Genomic DNA, 14,522 nt, shown 5'->3' with positions numbered 1-14,522 from the left:
AAGTCCTGCACCCTACCTGGCATGCTGACTGTTGTAAGCCATTGACCCACAGTGAACACATGAAACATCTCTTCCGTTGGCGGACCAGGCAGATATTACTGAGAATTGCCGATCTAGTGTGTAGAGAGAGGGACCAGCGCCAGGTGCTTGGGCGGCTTAGGCACAGTGGGGTCGGGCTGGAGCCTGGGAGGAAAGTCGCCTTCTATTACGGAAGTACAGGAATTCCCCTGCTCTTGAGGACAAAACCCTTGCAGGGACTCCCGCAGGTCTAGCAAATACAGGCTCCCAGTATCATACTTTCTCCCTGAGGATGCTGTTCTCTCAGGAGCATTCCAAAGGACCTCTCCTACAGTGCCCTGGGTACACTGGAGGCCAGCAGCCAGGGATGCCCATCGATGGCCTTTGTGGACGCTGTGGTGGGCTGCCTTACTGACCCAGAGGCTCCCTCAAGCCCAGTTGCGGCCGCGATGTCTGTTGGCAAGGGCTCTGCAAGACCAGGACTTCTGCCTATGGCCCCTAGAATCCTGTACGCTGGTGACCCTGCAGCGGCCCAGGGCCTGAGGTGGGTAAGGCAGGCTGCGGCCCGGTGGGGCTTCCCAGGAGCACTGTGTCCACGTAGGTGTGGCAAAGGATGGTCAGCAGGAGACACCCTTGGCCCTCCAGGGGAGCAGCCCCCAGAGGCCGGGTGTTGTGGAGGTGTGGGGAGGAAAGAGTAGGCCAGGGACTGTGGGAGCTGTGGAGGAGGGCCCCCCTGGTCAGCCTTGAGGCAGGAGAGCGCAGCAGTGGTGCAGAGGGAGGAGGGGGCCTTGGGGGAGGATGCCGTGCTGGTTGTGGACAACATAATGGCGGTGGTCCAGGTGGAGGCCAGGGAGGAGGCTGACACCAAGTGGCAGTAGATGGATCAGAGGGCGCAGACTGGCCCTAGCTCTGGCCCCAGCCAGCAAAGGACTCTCTGGACATTTTTCTCTTGGAGCTGGGCTACATAAACACCCCAGGCCCCAGGGCATCCCCAGTTTCTGGGCCACATCCTAAACCTTGCAGCTGCCTGTTGGGGATGGCTGGCAGCTGGGGCTGGGTGTTAGGCTTCCCAAGGCAAGGTGGGGTGGCGCCAGGCCAGAGCCGCCCAGGGTCAGCCAGAAGATAGGTGGTGGAAAACAGGAGGGACACCAAGGTCAGCCTCCTGTACAGAGGAGGGCAGCTTGCTTGCGGGTGCCATGAGAGCACATGGTAGGGAGAGGGAGCCAAGATCATCACTAACAATGGAGAATGACAGCACCAAGGACCCTTCACACACAGCAGACTGCTGAAGGGTGCTTTTCTCCTGGAAAGTCCCTGGAGGAAGGGGAGTCTGCATGGCCATGCCAGCCATGAAACCATCCCCGCTCCCCATGCCTGTTTCCAGCAGGCTCATGCCAGAAACCCAACATGCACATCCAGAAGTCAGCCCAGATCACACAGCATGAAGAAGTCCTGCTTAGCTACATGATGGAATTTCACGTCAGGCTGTGGAGATTGTGTCTGGGGAAGAGGTGGGGTTTCCGCGTCAGATTGATGTCACCCTGGTACCACAAGGTGTCTCAGTGGGAGAGATAAGAAGAAGAAAAGCATGCTTCACCCAGCTAGCAGACCACCTCCGCCCATCTAGATGAAATGGTCCCTTGAGTCTCTCCCCTTTCTCCTTCTTAGCCAGGTAGGTGTCAGAACTCAGCTGTCCTGGGTCCCTGCAGCAGGATGAAGTTTCCCTCTTGTCACCACACTTACTTCTGCATGGAAGTGGTCATGAAGGAGCACTGCATTGGTGTCCTCCTAAATGGAGTGCCTCGCAGCATGTTAAGGGAGGTGGTATGTGGAAGGGTACGCCTGGCATAAGACTTTGGGACTTCTCTCCCTCCAGGATACCGGGTTTCTCATTCCACTGCAGGCTAGGGGTTTTGGGATCACGAAGGTGAAGCCCCCAGCTACCGGCAGGACTCTGCCTAACTGAGGTTCTTCAGCTGGTTGCCTGACTGTGAATGCCCAAGACTGCAGCCTTGCTGAGGTGGGGCCACTGTGGGGCCTTGTGTGAAAGGAGCTTGGGGGTTATTGCTTGGCTTCTGGGGAATTGACTTTGAGCCAAGACCTGACATGTCCTGGAACACTTTCCCCAGTTGCCCCAATCATCAGCCAGGGCCTGCAGCTCAATCTGCTGTAGTACTACCTGAGGGAGTTAGGGCCTCAGAGAGGGAACAGAGAGGAGGCCACGGCTGGGGGCTGAGAGGCCTGTGGCCTCAGCTGGAGCTGCGACACACCTGGAGAACCCAAAGTTCAGAAAAGAGACTGCAGTGAACAAACCCAGACCATTCATGGGCTGAGGGAGAAAGGCTCATCAGGGAACTGTAATATCCACATTTCAGGATTGTAGAACCTTAAGCTGCCTAAGCAGCCTGAGTGGCTAAGTTACGTGTGTGAGAATCAGATTTCAGTGGATAACTGCTTCATCATCCCTTACCAGCTTCCTTTGCTGCCCTTAGGCCTGCTACAACCTGAGGCTGAGGCTGGGCTAAACTAAAACCCTCTCAGCCTCTACGCAGATGTCCACCCCAGGTCTGTCTATGTCTGTGCTTTCCGAATGGCTCTTCCAGCCCTGTGATATACTTTTACGATGACCCCAGATTTTCTGGCCCAACCCAGTTGACAGTGACCAGCTCTGCTGGTGGGAGTCCCTGCTCACTGGGGCTAGGAAGAAATGCAGAACTGATTCCCATGTTTCAACCCAGCCAAGCGAGCCTAGGGCCTCTTCTCTCAGCCGGCCAGCCTCCTGTCCTTGCGACCCAAGTACGCGCTAATCACTGTCTCTGTTCTCTCTCTCCCCCAACCCCGCCTTCTCCTGCTCCCGACTTCCCCAGCTCTCAGAGGAAGCCCTGGAGGAAGGTAAGTGGGGTCTGAGGCCCCGGCCCCCATTCCCCCTCTCCAGCCTTCCTGCCCCACAAGACACTGACCTCCACCCTGCCTCTAAGGATTGCCGTTTGTCCCTGTCTAATCCTCTCCTATCTCCCCCTGCCACCTGCAAGCCCCAGCTCTCATCAGCTGCAGAAATCCATGAGGAAGCTATCAGAACACAGGACTTCTGGTCCCCATGGGGGGCCCAGGGCCTGGCTTGAGCCCACGTGGGAGTGTGGGAGAGGGTACCAGCCAGCCAAGGGGCATGAGGTACCAGCCAGCCAAGGGGCCCCCACAAGTGGACCTAATGTAACCCATTAACAATGGCCAATGCTTGACCAGAGAGGGAATGGGGTCTCAAGGGTGGGACCCCTTCCCCACAGTCCTCCAGGCAGCAGCAGGGCCAGAGACTCCCCAGGCAGGTGCAGGCTAGCCTCCTTGTCACCAGGGCATCCCCGGGCATGGGTCAGATGGGACGCTTATGGCCAGAAGTAGGTGCACCCTAGCCTTTCACCGCAGGGTGGGCAGCCAAGAGTCCATGGTGACACTGACCCCTGGACTTGGCCAGGACCCCAGCCACATCTTGGGACAGTAAAGGGTGAGGGGAGACAAGGTAGCAGGGGGCAGAGCCCTGCAGCCTGGCACTATCAGCTCCCTTTGCCACCCCCGCCTCCAGGCCCCCGCACAGCCTTCTGCTATGAGACCCTTGTGGTGCACGCAGCCTGGGGGCAGATAAGACGGCTGGGGTGTCATGCCTAGATCAGCAGACAGAGCTGTCATTGGCACCCTGGGCTGCCAGTACCCTGGGAGGGTGGAAGGAATCCCATCAGGGAAAGAATGAGTGGGTCATCAGCTATTGGGATGGCAGGGAGTGGGGGTCCGGGGGACACCTCCTATAGCCCATCTGTGGCTCTGCCTCCCAGGGCCACCACCCTGCCTTTGGGGTCCCTGGTGCTGCCCAGCCAGGTTGCAACTTCACACATGGGCCTTGGCGCCCCAACCAAAGGCAGGGACACCCTTCGGAGGTGCCCTGGGACAGAAAGGGGATGGGGACTAGCAAAGGATGGCCCAGCCCCAGTTGTGAACCTCCACCACTAAGGACAAGAGCCACAGCTCCTGGCCACCCTCTGAGGCTCAGTTTCCCCATCTGGGGTGCTCCCAGATGCTGAGATCAGGGTTTGGGGACATAGGACTGGGGCAGTGGTGGTGCCTGGGGTAACTCTCACCGTGTCTCCTTTGACCGCTGACCTATGGTTTTGCCTCTTGTTCAGTGGCCTGCTTGTCCCATAAAGTTCATGTACTAGGTACGTGCATGACTTCAATACCTCATGGGCAGGTGTGGCCATGTGGGGGGGTGCAGAACCCAAGAAGAAACAAGAGGGGGCTCCGTAACCCCACACAGCCTGGCCTGCTCACACCGCCACCTCGACCCTGCCCTCCCCTCCTCTCTGGACTGCCACCACTCACACTGGTTCTCTCTCCCTCCTGCCCTTTCTGTCCAGCACGATGCTGATTCTGCAGAGGAAGTGCAAGAAGGTGCGCCAGCACTCCCCAGCCTCCAGGTCAGAACCCCTGTCCTCCCTTCTGTACTCTCTTGCTTTCTCCCACTTGACCACCCGTTGAGAGGTTTACCACCAAAAACTTAACCCAGTCTGGCCTCTGGGCTGGGGACAGAATGAGGACGCTGGCTGAGGAAGGGCAGGCCGATGGAATGCAGATTTCCTCTGGGTCTCCCAGGCAGAGGATTGATTTGTAGCTTGAGGACAATGAAGCTCTTGCTGGGCCACTAACAGGAAGGTGGGAGGTGGGGGTGGCCAGCCTTAAGTCTAAGTCAGAGTAGGCCTTGGGAGGATGGTGCTTGGGGTATATACTGGGACTCCCTGGATCCACTGCAGTGGGGTGGGAAGAGCACCAGAGCTGCAGTACCCTCCTTGGCTAACAGGAGGAAAATAGCATGGGCTGGGGTCTCTGGTGGCCCTGTCTCCCTCTCCCTCTGTCCTCTTTCTCCTGATCCCCTTCCCAATGTTCTTTCTGAGCCACTCTCCTCTTTCCTCCCTCTCCTCCCTTCCCAGCCTGTCTTGCTTCTATTTCTTCCCTTCCTCTTCCTTACCCTTCCTCCCAGCCCCATGCCCTGAAGTCTTCCCCTCTGATTCTGCCAGAGGCTTTTGGAAGCCTAGAGCAGAAACAGGACTGTCTTATTTCTGAGGGTTGGGGATACACTCAGCTGGAAAGGATGGCAGCCTTCAGCAGGGGGAACCCAAGGTCCCAGGCTGCCCAGTCTCACCCGAGCTCACTCTCTCCCTCTCCCCATGCTGGTGGTGTGCTGACCAAAGGAGAAGCCAAGACCCAAGAGAATGTGTCATCCTGGCAGGCCTAGCAGGCCTGGCACCGAGTGTGTTCCATGGTGGGGGCAGAAGAGTGGGCCAGGGCCAGCTGCCTGCAGCTTTCACTTGGAGAGATGCTCAGAGGGATGCTCAGAGTGCAGGGTGGGAGGGACAAGGGTCACCTAGAAGATGGACTTGGGAGGCCCCAACAGAGCATGAGTTTGTGCAAGCTGGCAAATGCGACACTGTATGCATTTTTTGCAGGGAAATCTGAGGTAGGAACACAGCACTGCTACCTTCTCACCTTCTCAGGTGAGCCTCAAACCTGAACAGACTCCGGGGGCTCCACTATAAGGATGGGAGCTGCGTTCTGAATAGAGACCTCCTCTTGGCATCACTTGGGCTCCAGGTGGTGGAGTTACATGTCTTAGAGAAGCTGTAACATCACCATTTGGTAAGAATAAACTTCAGTCAAGTTCGCAGCTGCCTGTTTGTTTGCTTGTTTGTTTGTTGGAAGTAGAGATGGGGTTTCGTTGTTTTGCCATGTTGACCAGGCTGGTCTTGAACTCCTGACCTCAGATGATCCACCATGCCCAGCCTAGAGTAGTATTTTTTAAATGTACATTCAACTCACTTCTTTCCAGTGTTAGGAATCATCTGGGGTGGACAGGCTGAGGACAGGTAAAGGCAGCGAAACTCCACTGCATCTTGTGATCTTCCAGGAGTCACCCCAGTAGCAGCATCATGCTCCGATGTGACACAGTCCACTCCTGCCTCCCACGTCCAAGTTTCCATCCATCATCCTGAGACAGTCACCTCCCACCCTGCACCCTGCATCATAACAGTGGCAGGCTCTCCTCTCACATGACCTACAGACACAGGCATGATTCCCCAGTCAGCTTTGGCCAAGACCCGTGGAGCCGGCACCTGCCAAGACCCACCTTCATCATGGCCTCCATGTGCTCCAACATCCATCCCACCAAGGCATGACTGGACTTGGAAATGCAATCACTTTATGTTCTTTCTTGGACAGGATCTTGTTCTTTTTGGCAGTCCCAGGAAGAATGCCAGAGTGCGAGCTTGGTGCAGTGGCTCACTCCTGTAATCCCAGCACTTTGGGAGGCCGAGGCAAGCGGATCACCTGAGGTCAGGAGTTCAAGACCAGCCTGACCAATATGGTGAAACCCTGTCTCTACTAAAAATACAAAAATTATCTGGGCATGTTGGTGGGCGCCTATAGTCCCAGCTACTCAGGAGACTGAGGCATGATAATCGCTTGAACTCAGCAGGTGGAGGTTACAGTGAGCCAAGATTATGCCACTGCACTCCAGCCTGGGCAGCAGAGCATGACTCTGTCTCAAAAAAGAAACAAACACAAAAGAAGGCCAGGAGGTGTGAACTGAGGCCCTGGCCTCTCCCTGGCTGGGCCCTGCTCCTGGCCCATGTAGTCAATGCAAGGCTCTCTCTGCATATCTGCCTTTTGTAGCTCTGCCCCAAACTTCAGTGCAGCCATAGCTCTGGACACCCCAACTCAAAATGAAACTCTTCAGCTGAAACAGCTGTTGAAGGAGGTCGTGATTTCTTCTTCTATAAATGTTGCAATCATGGAAATAGCTCCTGTTGCTTTTAGGAACAAGTGCAACCCTCTGAGGAGTCTCTCCTCCTACCCCAGGATTGGAGGGGGCATGAAGGGCTGGGGCAGGAGTCACAGAACAGCAGCTTTTGACTTTCTCCCTGGCAGGATAGGCAGAGGTCTCCTCTGAGTTATGGACCTCCTACTTACTTTCCCTCTCCCCTCAGACCTGACAGGGCAGCTCTTGTTCCAATCACCTTACGAGTTGTACTCATCCCTTCAGAGGCCTTTTGCCTCAGGGAGAAGTCTGCTTTTTTTTTTTTTCTGAGACAGAGTCTCGCTCTGTTGCCCAGGTTGGAGTGCAGTGACACTATCTTGCTCACTGCAACCTCTGCCTCCTAGGTTCATGCTATTTTCCTGCCTCAGCCTCCCAAATAGCTGGGATTACAGGCACCTGCCACCACGCCTGGCTAATTTTTTGTATTTTTAGTAGAGATGGGTTTTCACCATGTTAGCCAGGATGGTCTCAATCTCCTGACCTTGTCATCCACCTGCCTCGGCCTCCCAAAGTACGGGGATTAGAAGCATGAGCCACCGTGCCCAGCCTGCTTTTTTTTTTTTTTTTTTTTTTAACAGACAGGGTCTCACTCTGTTGCTGAGGCTGGAGGACAGTGGCACAATCACAGCTCACTGTTGCGATTCAACTTCCCAGGTTCAAGCACTCCTCATGCCCCAGCCTCCTGAGTAGCTGGCACCAGAGATGTGCTCCACCACCATGTCTGACTAATATTCTTTTTTCTTTTTCTCTTTCATTTCTCTTTTCTTTTTCTTTTTTCTTTCTTTCCTTCTGTCTTTCTTTTTATTCTTTCTTTCTCTCTCTCTTTTGTACTTTCATTCATTCTTTTTTTTTTTTTTTTTTTTAGAAATGGGGTCTTGGGGTCTTGCTATGTTCCCCAGGCTGGTCTCAAACTCCTGGCCTCTAGCAATCCTCCTGCCTCCGCCCTCAAACTGCTGGGATTATAGGCATGAGCGACATCACCTACCCAGGGACAAATGTTTGCATTAAATTTCCCCTATTCAGGTTACTGGTGAGGCTTCATTTCCTGTCTCAGATTTTCCATACATCTGTAAGTTTCCATTTTGTAAAACTTGAATCAGCTCGTGAAAGAAAATACTGAGCACTCAAGTACATCATGCTACTGGAACCCTCCACCTCCACTTTACTGCAACGCTTTAAATCCTAAGATACACTGGCTGTGGCCGATGAGTTACTTCAACCAGAGCTGGCTACAGGACTATGTATAAAGGCATGAGACTGCAGGGCTTACAAGATAGGCTTTACCTGAAAACAAAGGAGTCTGCTTCTAGTATGGACTAGCGCAGGCAGGTCGCCGACACCAGAAGGAGGGACAAGTTTAATTCACCAGGGATACAATGGCCAAGCCTGCAGCCTGGGCACCAGGAGGACACCAAGCCCAACAGCCCATACCAATGGCCAGAGATGAGCACTTAGGGGCATCTCTCCCACTTAGGAACCTGGGCTCCCTGCACTCCCTGTACTTCCTTCAATCAGATCATTCAGACATTTGTCCGTGAACCTGCAGTTACCAGTCCCCATTCCCTGTGTATATGGCTCGTTGCCACATGCTCTCTCTTCTCTCTGCCTGATCCTTCATTTCTGCCTTGTGGGATCTGGAGATGGGGGATGGCCCTCCCCACTCCTGGCTCTCTCTATGCCCAGGATCTCTGAGTAGTAAGTCTTTGAGTTTGTTTCCTATTGTGGTGGGAACTGAATTTGCACCTTCCACAAGGAAGAACCAGGGACTGCCCAGGCTTGGGAACACAGGGTAGGCTCCCAGCACGACAGTGATGGTCAGGCAGGCATAACCTGGACATGAATCAGACAAGAGCCACGGAGTGTCTGCCACTGTGAGCAAGTTTCCTGGAGGGACTCTTGGACTTACAATGGACATTAAGCTGTCCACCGGCTCACAGGTGCAACCCTTGAAAGGTGCAGGATAATCACCATGTACAGCACCTTCATCTCTCCTGAGTGCAGGACTGCCAGCCATCAGGCACTGGACCTCAGTTTAGCCGGGGGGCTCTCAAGACTGGGGCTGTCCACAATAAAGATGAACACAGAGGACTCACTCAGTGCATTACACATGTGAGATGGCATCCTGTTAGTATTTTCTTTTTTTCTCCTGGAACTGGGGGTTTTGCTGTGTTGCCCAGGCTGAATTACAGTGGTGTGATCACAGCTCACTGTAGCCTCAACCTCCTGGGCTTAAGCCATCCTCCCACCTTGATCTCCCAAAGAGCTGGGCTTACAGGCATGAGCCCCCACACCCTGCCCAGGCTGTATTTTCCTTCAACTGGCCTATGGTTCCCACTTAGCCCTTCCTGCTTTGCCTCTATTATCAAAAGCTTATCAGTTTCCATGTAAAAGTAAATGGTTACACAAAAATACATTTTAGTAAGACACAGGCAGCGTCAATCCTCTTGACCCATGGGGCTGTCATGGAGAACTCAGGTGTGTTTTGCAGTGTCTGGCATAGCAGCTGGCCCCACTCCTGTGCAGGGACCCACTGCCTTCCCAAGCTCAAGCCCCAGGGACCTGTGAGAGGTGTATTTGTGCTAGGAATTCACTCAAATTGAGGATAAGGGAACTCGGATCTTGCAGGGATAGCTCGCAAGGGAGGCTCATGCTCCTCAAACACCTGGGGCAAGAACCACTTCCTTTTTCAAATGTTCACTCTGTCTCAAACCGACAGTGTGGGTCTGAACTCCATTCCATGAGAAGATGACTAATCACATTTGGGCATTGCCACCATAGCTACAGAAACCTCTAGCAGTTCTGATTCCCGGTTAAACCCCACACTGAGCAGTCACAGAATGGCACTGTCAAAGGCGGCCAGCCCATCCATCCCTCATCACCAAAACTCATCTCCTGTTCCTACTGATAGTCAGGGCCATGAGTTTTGCCTGAGATCGTGCTGCAGATCCACACCTCTCCCCAGAGCCCCTATTGTGCTAAAGGCACAGATGTCCCTCCATTGCTGTCAGCGACAGCAGCCCTCCAGCCCACAGTCAGCAGTTGGAGCTCAGCCCACCACACCCAGGCCAACCAGGCATTTTTAGTTTTTATTTTATTATTTTTATTTGGGGAGGGGGCATTTTTTTATTTTCATTTTTTCATTTTCTTAGGCAAGGCATTTTTATATTTCTGTTGGAGGAGGCTGTCTACTCTTAGGTAGATCTGTAATATTTTAAACTAAGGAAAAGTATGTGGTATCATAAAGATATGGGTTACACAGAACTGAAACACAACATGTGTTCCTTCCCCTGTGATGGTTCCCTGCCACTAAATCACAGGACATTCAGGCCTAGATCTGGTTCCATCCACCTCACCTCTAAATACTTGCCTGGGTATTTCTGGGGTTCAAGCCCTGCTAAGAACGGCCTTCACCCAGGACGCACCCCCTGTACCTACAAGGATGCACTCCACAGTGTAGTCGAAGTTGAGAGTGTGCACAGAATTGTGTCCCTCCTGCACCGAGTGCAGTGCAGTGTCATTGCAGATGTTGGTGATGTCACCCGTTGTCAACACAAACAGCCACAATGTGGGTGGGCTTCTGCTCTCTATCCGGGCTTAAAGGAAGAAGGGGCCCTCAAGGAAGAACAAAGATGGCTGGGCATGGGGGCTCACGCCTGTAATCCCAACACCTTGGGAGGCTGAGGTGGGCAGATCACCTGAAGTTGGGAGTTTGAGACCAGCCTGACTAACATGGTGAAAACCCATCTCTACTAATAAAAAAATTAGCTAGGCATGGTGGTGCGCACCTGTAATCCCAGCTACGCCAGAGGCTGAGGCTGGAGAATTGCTTGAACCCAGGAGGCGGAGGCTGCCGTGAGCCAAGATCATGCAACTGCATTCCAGCCTGGGTGATGCCAGGATGATGACGTGGTCTGTGGTGCCCATTCCTGAGAGGACAGAGCAGACAGTGATCCTAAGAAGAAATAGTGGAGCCTGCCTGCAATCCCAGCTACGCAGGAGGATTGGTTGAGCCAGGGAGTTCAAGACCAACCTGGGCAACACAGCAAGACCCTGTCTTAGAAAATGAAACCAAGAAATGACACTGGATGGGAAGAGGCCAAGGAGACCCAACATCCACGTCAGGGGGCGAAAGTGGGTGGAAGGGTCTGTGAGGCAGTCACGAACAGTGTGGCCTGGTCCAAACCAGCAGACCATATACATCATAGTAAGCCTTCGGGGAGGTTGCAGGAAAGCATCAAAGAACACTCTGACTACCATGGCAATGCTTCTGTAAGTCTGAAATTATTTCACAATGAGAGGTGAAGCAAGTTCTACCCTTAGCTGAGTACCGTCAAAACTGGACTGTGCATGCGCTAAGACACACGACTGAAAGCAGCAAGTCACAGGCAGCAAAGAAAATGGCAAGTGAATGGTTGGTTCTTTTGGAGCCAGAACGCTTGGGGGAAAAGGTCTCCCTCATCTACAATACCTAAAATGTAACTAGAATTCTGATTAAAATTAAAAATAAATCTTACAAAACAGAGACTTGAAAAGATGCTTGTACCCATGTAAATGCAGCCTGATTCACCACAACCCATGTGTTCACCAACGGGTGAATAAACAAGATGCGGCCCCTACATACAAGGCAGCATCATTCAGCCTCAAAGAGGAAGGAAATCCTGATGCGTGCCCAGCACAGATGGCCCCTGAAGATGTTATGTGTGTGACAGAAGGCAGACAGCAAGGGATATACACGACAGGACTCCACTTCTGTGAGGTCCCTACAGCAGTCAAACTCAGAGACACATAGTGGGGTACATGTTGCAAGGGGCTGGGAATGGAGAATGGGGAGGGTTGAATGGGGACAGATTTTCTGTTTGGATTGAAGGAAAGGTTATGGAGACACATGATGGTGGTGGTTGCTCAATAACGCGAATGTACTTAATGACAATGAGGTTCAGAATGATTAAAATGGTAAATTTTATGTGAATGTATATTTTAATTGCTTTTTAGAGACAGGGTCTCTCTGTGTCACCCAGGCTGTAGTTCACAGGCTGTTCACAGGAAAGATCATCACACTATACTCCCTAGCTCAGGCTCCAGCACTCCTTCTGCTTCAGCCTCCCAAACAGCTGGGAACATAGGCATGCACCATCAAGCCGGGCTATCTGTATATTTTATCACAACAAAATCCACATAAAAAAAAAAAAAATCTTGCAAAAGTAGCTCAGAAGAAAAATAATTCCATGTCACCTTTATTGGGTCAGCTCCCTTTTAAAAAAAAATGTCAAAGCCAGACCAGAAGTCACTTTCTTTTTTTTTTTTCCTTTTGTTTTGAGTCGGAGTCTCACTCTGTTACCCGGGCTGGAGTGCAGTGGCGTGATCTCAGCTCACTGCAAGCTCCGCCTCCCGGGTTCCCGCCATTCTCCTGCCTCAGCCTCCAGAGTAGCTGGGACTACAGGCGCCCGCCACCTCGCCCGGCTAGTTTTTTTTTTTTTTTGTATTTTTAGTAGAGACGGGGTTTCACCGTGTTAGCCAGGATGGTCTTGATCTCCTGACCTCGTGATCCGCCCGTCTCGGCCTCCCAAAGTGCTGGGATTACAGGCTTGAGCCACCGCGCCCAGCCCAGAAGTCACTTTCAAGGGCTCACATATGGGGTGCCTCTGTTGCCACAGTGCAGTGCCGATACACTTTTGCTCAAGGCCGTCTAACCAGTGTACACCCTCTCCAAGGGGCACAGAGAGATGTGGTGGCACAGGCAGACATGCTCATTACAGACCTAAAAACATGAGTGGCCCAGCTCTTCCAGAATCTGTCTAGCACGCTTTCTGGGTTTTGCTGGAAAGCCCTAAAAAACAGTAATATGTAATAAAAGACTGGGCTTTGTGGCTTATGCCTGTAATCTCAACACTTTGGGAGACTAAGGCAGGTGGATCACCTCAGGTCAGGAGTTCGGCACCCTGGCCAACATGGTGAAACACTTGTCTCTACGAAAAACACAAAAATTAGATAGGTGTGGTGGCATGTGTCTGTAATCCCAACTACTTGGAAGGCTGAAGCAGGAGAATCGCTTGAACCCAGGAGGTGGAGGTTGCAGTGAGCTGAGATCGCGCCACTGCCTGGCAACAAGAGTGAGACTCTGTCTCACAAAAAAAAAAAAAAAAAAAAAATTACATCTGACATACCACTTCTATTCCTACTTTGTTTTGTTGTTGTTTTTGTTGTTTGTTCATTCGTTTGAGATGGATTCTCCAGAGTAGCTGGGATTACAGGCACCCACCATCATGCCCACCTGGTTTTCATATTTTTGTAGAGATGAGGTTTTACCATGTTGGCCAGGCTGATCATGAAATCCTGACCTCTGGTGATTTGTCCAACTTGGCCTCCCAAAGTGCTGAGATTACAGGTGTGAGCCACTCCGCCCGGTCTAAAAGCTGTATGTTTTTCTTTATCTTTTTTATTTTCTTGAGATGGAGTCTTGCTCTGTCACTCAGGCTGGAGTGCAGTTGCACAGCCTCGGCTCACCCCAACTCTGCCTTCCGAGTTCAAGTGATTCTCCTGCCTCAGCCTTCCCAGTAGCTGGGATTATAGGTGCGTGCCACCATGCCCAGCTAATTTTTGTATTTTTAGTAGAGATGGGGTTTCACCATGTTGGTCAGGCTGGTCTTGAGCTCCTGACCTCAAGTGATCTGTCTGCCTTGGCATCTCAAAGTGCTGGGATTACAGGCGTGAGCACCACACTCCTCCTAAAAGCTATGTTTCTTGAGTGCAGCACGATGATGATAATTCTTCCACCAACTGTTCTCTAGTTATTAACTGCTAGAAAGGAGTGCCGTGCTCTCATATCATCTCTCAACCTGCAGGTGCAGGGGCAACAGATACACGGACTGAAGAAAAATCATGTCTCACAAGCATTAGTTTAAGATGCTGTAAATGTAAGCAGTTTACATTTGGAGCAATGTAATATATAATGGAGCAATAAATGTAAGCAGTTTAATCCATCTAGAAAATGACTGTTCTGAAAGACATCAGAAAACTTTCTCTGATGGTGCAACGGGGGTGCGAGGCAAGTGGACACTGACCGTCTATTTCTACCAGAAGCTGGTTGAATGTCTGCTTCTCCTCCATGTCGGAGAAGCCGGACATGGTGGTGGAGTGCTTATTGCCCACTGCGTCGATTTCATCAATGTAGACAACGCAGGGGACTCGGGCTTTCTTGGCGCCAAGGCCTTTGGGGACACAGAGAGAACCAGGAAATGGACAGATAATAAAAAACAAAGCTTCTTCCTGTGCCTGGGCCAAACAAAGTTCTACACCAAGGACAAGCTACCAGCCCCATCCCCTGCAAACAGACACATGGCAGCTGCTCCCAAGGGCCCCTGGTAACCACTCAGGACTCACATGCAACTTTCTGGCCCCCAGGCCACAAGTGAGAGCAGCTTCAAAGCAAACATCATGTGCTCCACAAACAAAATACCTATTCTAACCCAGATCTCACTTTCCTTCTCTACTCCTGCACCCACCTGTTTCCATTTCAGTCCAGCTGCCAGACGATGGATGTGTGAAAGGAGCCAAGTGGTCAGCCAAACCCACTTACAGCCCCCAACCATGGCACCTACCTCCAGTGACCTCCATGAACTCTGGGCCAGCCATCACCAGGAAAGGCCAG

The 14,522-nt window shown here is 52.2% G+C and overlaps 1 long non-coding RNA gene and 1 other non-coding gene across 2 annotated transcripts; both read left to right on the top strand.

The window, feature by feature from the left end:
- Positions 1–1,245: 1,245 nt before the first annotated feature.
- LOC111531256 lies at positions 1,246–5,625 on the top strand. Its single transcript, XR_002728204.1, has 3 exons — positions 1,246–2,910; positions 4,422–4,481; positions 5,508–5,625. It is a non-coding gene; the product is annotated as an uncharacterized LOC111531256 (long non-coding RNA).
- A 7,017-nt stretch (positions 5,626–12,642) lies between these two features.
- On the top strand, positions 12,643–12,704 carry LOC111531257. The gene has a single exon (XR_002728205.1). It is a non-coding gene; the product is annotated as a U7 small nuclear RNA (small nuclear RNA).
- Positions 12,705–14,522: the final 1,818 nt, after the last annotated feature.

The sequence above is a fragment of the Piliocolobus tephrosceles genome, chromosome Y (assembly GCF_002776525.5).
Source record: "Piliocolobus tephrosceles isolate RC106 chromosome Y, ASM277652v3, whole genome shotgun sequence".
Classification (NCBI taxonomy): Eukaryota; Metazoa; Chordata; class Mammalia; order Primates; family Cercopithecidae; genus Piliocolobus; species Piliocolobus tephrosceles.
The sequence above is the reverse complement of the archived record's forward strand: the minus strand, read 5'-3'. Positions and strand labels throughout refer to the sequence as shown.